The sequence below is a fragment of the Phyllostomus hastatus genome, unplaced genomic scaffold, assembly GCF_019186645.2.
Source record: "Phyllostomus hastatus isolate PE091 unplaced genomic scaffold, TTU_PhHast_1.1 phas_contig_159, whole genome shotgun sequence".
Classification (NCBI taxonomy): Eukaryota; Metazoa; Chordata; class Mammalia; order Chiroptera; family Phyllostomidae; genus Phyllostomus; species Phyllostomus hastatus.
In genome coordinates this window covers 27724663-27730723 of record NW_025333640.1, presented here as the reverse complement: position 1 = coordinate 27730723, position 6061 = coordinate 27724663, and the positions used below count along the sequence as shown (strand labels likewise).

Genomic DNA, 6061 nt, shown 5'->3' with positions numbered 1-6061 from the left:
GCTGCTTTTAGGGAATTTACACCTAGCAACAAAATTGTATTCAGCTGAAGAAGTAGATATAATGCACAAAGTATAACAAATAAGGTATCATTAATATGTAGTCTCTCATAGTTGTTTTATAATTAGCTATATGTAGCCCAATAATTACAATGAATTATGAATAAATTAAATATAAGTGGAATAGAATTAAAATTAAGTATAGAATTATAATTCTATTTCACATGATTTCATGACTTAAACCACAGGTATTTACATCTACATAGTAACTAAGAATAAATATCATGGAAGAAAGCTTGAAAAAACAATACAACCTAAGTAAACAATATACATTTTTTTGTGAAACTTATCATCAATACATTTGGAAATACAATTTTGCTCATGACACCACAAAAAATAAAGGTCATTATGTGAAGTGATAGAAGTATGGTTGTGTTAATCACTTTACAATACACAGTAAGTCCTCACCATCATTGATAGGTTCTTGGAAACCATGACTTTCAGTGAAACAGTGTATAAAGAAGTCAATTTTCCCATCGATTAATTAGATGTAAGCAAGAATTAAGTTCCTACAGCATATTTCTGGTCACAAAATATCACCAAACTTGTAAATAAAGACCCAAAACACTTTTCATATTAAACAGTGAAATAAATGTGAGCTATACATACCTTGAAGAAAGATGAATATAAACAAGTAAGAAGACCGCTATTTTCCAGCCAGCTGGGTGCCCGGTCAAGGTTACAGACTGAGCATATGAATGTCTCTCCTCACTCTCCCCAGATCCCATCAAAATGGGGATATACCAGTTAAAAGAGGGGAGGGTCAAAAACTGCAGTGAGAAGAGCATGAGGGAGTTTGTCAGTGGATGAACTATTTCAACACAGTTCTGGAAGGTGAAAAAGTGAGTGGAGGAGTGAAGCAGACCAGGACAAGACAAAACCCAGGATAAGTAAGAAGAGGCTGCCGCTCAAGAGGGAGCTATTCTGCCTTTCAGAGCTCGGGAGGGGCGGGGCTGCAGGCCCGAGGATGCCAGGTGTGATGGGCAGCGGGGTACAGTGCAGGGCTGAGAACAGCAGCATTTACTGGAGTCTTGCTGCCGATTTCCCCACCTTCATATTTAGAATACACAACCAGGTGTTACCCTCCAGGCGAAGGAAAAAAAAGTAGAAGAAGGCTTTTTTGTGTGTGTTTTCTAAATAAATTTAATACATTGCCTAGCACAAACTAAAGAAGTAACTTGCTATTGGAGCAGAGAGAAAAACACATTCTGAGAGTCGGGGTTCCCCGGGGTTCCCCAGGGTAATGGAGAGCCCAGAAGAAGGCCTGGGTGTGGCTCTGGGAACAAAGGGTGGTGGGCAGAGCTCAATGGCCTTGATATGTGAACGGGAGAGGTAGTTAGGATCACTGCTCACGATGAAGGGCAAACATGGAAAATCACTGAAATACACTCTTCCCAGCTACTTTGTGAGGGTACAGATTACATGAAGCTACGAATCCCCCACTGATTTGGTGGCGGGGCCTGTTAGATCCAACAGTTTTAAAGAAGTTGAGTCAGTTATTAAAAACCTTCTCTCTCTCTCTCTCTCTCTCTCTCACACACACACACACACACACACACACACACACGATATTGTTAGACTTTTGCTTCTAGCCAAGATGGAATAGCAAGGACCAACTTTACCACCCCACCTGAAAAAACTGAACTGTCCTCATTAGAATATTATAACAACGAGAGCGAAAAAACTGGACCAGGCTTTTAGGCGTTGCACATCAACTGACTAAGCAGAGGATGTTGATCCCTGAGAGAGGGAAAACAGACAAGGTGAACCATCTGACTGTCTGAGCTCACAGCCCAGATTTTCCAGGCTGCAGTACAGGGCGGGGGAACCCAAATAGAACAAGGCAGTGACCTTGAGCTGAGAAGAGACACATGAAGTCTAGGGAGGCCAAGAACTGGAGTTCAAAACGCAGAGTCCTGAGAGAAGGCAGCTGCGCAGAATAAGAGCTGCGGTGACCCACGCAGGATCCCCTTTGCGTTTCCAGCTGAGTAGGGAGAAGCACATATGACTGTAGAGAAACCAACCAAGGAAAGGAAAAGAACCACCTGGGAAGAGCAGATACTCAGACTTCAGACAGGTGCAAGGACATTTCATGTTCCGATAAGCCAGAGGGGAAAACCTAATAATTCAAGGAAAATTGGGCAGAGCACCTGTACAATGGCATCGCCTCAGTAGTGGAGAAAATTAGCCTTTAGATTAAAGGTGATCCTGGTTTCACCTGATAAGGCCTTAACAGTAGGCTTAGGAGATCAATCTGTTACCAAGGCATTCAACTGCACTGCAGAGCAGAGCTCAAGAATATTTACAGGGATATAATAATACGTATTTAATAAGATAAAAATCAAAATCTTTGGAATTTAATAAAAATTATCAAACATGCAAAGAAGTAGGAAAATATAAACTACAATAAAGAGAAAAAAATCAATGAATAGACACAGTCCCGCAATTGGCATAGATAATAGAATTGTCAGACAAGGACGTTAATACAATTATTTTAACTGTATTCCACATATCCAGGAATGTAGCAGAAAGATTGAACAGGCAGATACAGACCTGAAAAGACTTTTAAAAGATCCAAATCTAACTCTTTGAGATAAAAGGAAAGCATGCTTGAAGTTAAATATATGTAAGTGGTATAGGTTAAACAGCAGGTCAGACATTGGAGAATGAAAGATTAGTGAACTTAAAGATATAGAAACTATGTAAAATAAAATACAGAGAGAACAAAGAAAAAACATTAAGAAAGCTTCAATGACCTGTGGAACACTTCCACGTGACCTATTATACATAATTAAAGTCCCCAAAGGAGGAGAAAATAATTGAAGAGCTAATAAAAAAAATCCAAATTTGATGAAATCTATAAACCCACTAATTCAAGAACTCAACAAACAAGCACAAGAAACAAGAAGATACAGGTATATTAAAATTAAGGGGCTTAAATCTACCAACAAAGGAAAAATGTGACAAGCAATTGGGGTTGGGGGGAAAGGCACATTATATACAAAGGAACAAAATAAGAATGAGAGCGAGTTCTCATTGAAAAAAAAAACAATTGAGACAATGGAGCAGTACCTTTAAAGTACTGGGGGAAAAGAAATCCCTCTAAACTTAAAATTATATACCCAGCAAAAATGTCTCTCAAAAACCAAAAGCAAGGGGTGGTCCTTTCCAAAGACCCCACCGGATGGTGGAAGTGGAGCAGAAGAAAGAAGCGGACCTTCTGCAAGCTCACCTACCCCAGCTGGGATCTCCACCAACTACCTGCTCGAGTGCCCGTGAGCAGCAAGTGTACAGCGCACGGCAGCAGTGGCAGCTGAGCCCAGGCCTGCGGAGGAAACGGCGCTCTCTGCTGAGTGTCTGTGCACCTGAGAAGAAGGCTCCCCATGCCACTGTGGAGAAGCCCAAGGTGGTGAAGACACACCTGTGGGACGTGATCATCCTTTGGGAGATAGTGGACAGCATGGTGGGCATCTACAATAGCAAGGCCTTTGACCTTTGGAAATCAAGCCTGAGATAACTGGCTACTACTGCACGAGTTCTCCATCACCTGCAAGCCAGTGAAGCACAGGCGGGCCAGCATTGAGGAGTAGCTCTCCTCAACTCCTTGTTCTGTTTGGGTTCCCCCTCCCTGTATCCATAAACGTGCGGACTTCTCTTTAAAAAAAGGCAAAATGAAAACTTTTTCACACATACCAAAGCTGAAAATAAAATCATCAGAATTAGACACTTACTGTAAGAACTCATAACACACGTTCTTCGGGAAAATTCTATACTAAGGTATGAAGAGCACCAGAAATGGTAAATGTGTGTGTAAATATAAAAGACTTTTATTTTTATTTTTAAATCTTTCTAAAAGGTAAATATCTTTCTAAAGAAAAAAATAATAATAACCATTGAAGTTTATAACATATGGGAAGCATATGTACAAGGTCTGGGAGGGAGAAATGAAAGTACACTGTTAAGTTTCTTCTATTATACATGAAGTGGCATACTATTAACTGAAGATGCACTCTGGTGACCTAAAGATACTGCAAACTCTAATGTAAGCACACAAAAAAGAAAAACTCATGCCAAAGCAGAGAATGGAATAAATAAAATCTAAAAGAAGAGAAAAAGGCTGAAAAGGGAATAAACGATAAATGGAACAAATAAAAAACAATAAGGTGATGGATTTTAAACCCAACTGGATCAGTAATCACATCAAATATAAAGAGTCTAAACACCTCAATTAAAAGCTATAAATTGTTGTATGGACAAAAATAAGCAAAACTCAATTATATGCAGCCTACAATAAATGCACTTTAAATATAAAAACAGAAATAAAAATTGAAAAAATCTGTTAACACTCATCAGAAGAAAGGGTGGTTGCATTAATAATAAAGTAGATTTTGAACAAAAATTATTACCAAGGATAAGGGGCACTTTACAAAGACAAAAGGGGCAATTAATTCATCAGGAAGATGTGACCACCCTAAATGCTCATGCAACCAATCAAGCGAGCTTGAATATATACAGAACAAAGGCTGATGGAACTGAGAGAAGAAATAGAAAAATCCGTACTGTAGTCAGAGATGTTGACGTCCCTCTGTTTCTCAATAACTGAGAGAACATGCAGACAGAACCCCAACAAGGAGACAAGAGACAGAAGAATGAACACTGTCTACCAAACAGACCCACTCAACAATTACAGACACTCCACCCAACAACAGCAAAATGTAAGTTCTTTCGATTGTACCCAGAACTCGTACCAAGACTCACCATTGTCCTGACCATAAAAAATCTTCAAAAATGTTTAAAAAAATCAATTCATACACATTATATTTACTGTACAATGGAACTGAATTAGAATCAACAACAGAAAGGTCTCCCTGCCCCCAAACCCTAAGTATTTAGGAACTATATAAACCACTTTAAATAACCTGCGAGTCAAAGAAGACCTCCGAGGGGAAATCAGAAAATATTTTGAACAGAATGAAACTGAAAACACATTTCCAACTTTGTCAGACGTGGCTAAAGCAGCACGGAGCAGAAAAGGTAAAGCACTAAACTCCTGCAGGAGAAAGTGGGGGGCAGCGCCCTCGGCGCTCCCCTGGATCCGTCTCTTGCTTCAACGCTGTTTGGATGGGACAGACCCAGGGACCTGCTTCCAGCCTCCCACCGCCCTCCAACCTCTTTTCCACTCACTACGGGAGGAACCACCTCAGCCATCCTCAGCCTCCGAGACCAGCCAACACCAGTTTTTGACCTTAATTCCTTATTGCCGAACAACCATGAGCTCCCAAATTCATCAGAATTACTCCACCGGCGACGTGAAGGCCACCGTCAACTGCCCAGCCACCCTGCACCTGCGGGCCTCCTACACCTACCTCTCTGTGGGCTTCTGTTTCCATCGTGTCGATGGGGCTCTGCAGGGAGTGGGCCGCTCCTTCTGCGAGTTGGCGGAGGAGAGGTGCAAGGGGCCTAGCATCTCCTGCTGGTGCAAAACCAGCATGCGGGCCATGTTCTCTTCCAGGACATCCAGAAGCCTTCCCATGATGAGTGGGGTCAAACTCAGGATGTCATGGAAGCCGCCTTAGCCTTGAAGAAGCACCTGAACCAGGCCCTTTTGGGTCTGCAGGCTCTGGGTTCTGCCCGCACAGACCCTCGGCTGTGACTTCCTGGAGAACCACTTCCTGGGTGAGGAGGTGAAACTCATCAAGCAGATGGGAGACCAGCCGACCCACCTCTACAGGCTGGCGGCCCCAGGCTGGGCGGGGCAAGTACCTCTTCCAAAGGCTCACCCTCAAGCAAGACCAGTAGACTTTGGAGCCCAGAGGCTTTGAGGGGCTCCTCTCCATCCCCCCATGTCTGGCTTCTGCCTGAGCCTCTCCCTGCAACCACTAGGCTGACATTTAACCACCCTGGAGCCCTCTCCTGTGCGTTGGACCAAATGGAAACAATAAGGCTTTCTGCAGGAAAGAAAGAAAGAGAGCAAGAAAGAAAAAAGAAAGAAGAAAGGAGAAAG

At 42.1% G+C, this 6061-nt stretch overlaps 2 pseudogenes; both read left to right on the top strand.

Annotated features, from left to right (window-relative positions):
- The first annotated feature begins 3241 nt into the window (after positions 1–3241).
- LOC123813979 lies at positions 3242–3647 on the top strand (annotated as a pseudogene).
- A 1680-nt stretch (positions 3648–5327) lies between these two features.
- On the top strand, positions 5328–5856 carry LOC123813977 (annotated as a pseudogene).
- The last annotated feature ends 205 nt before the right edge of the window (positions 5857–6061 follow it).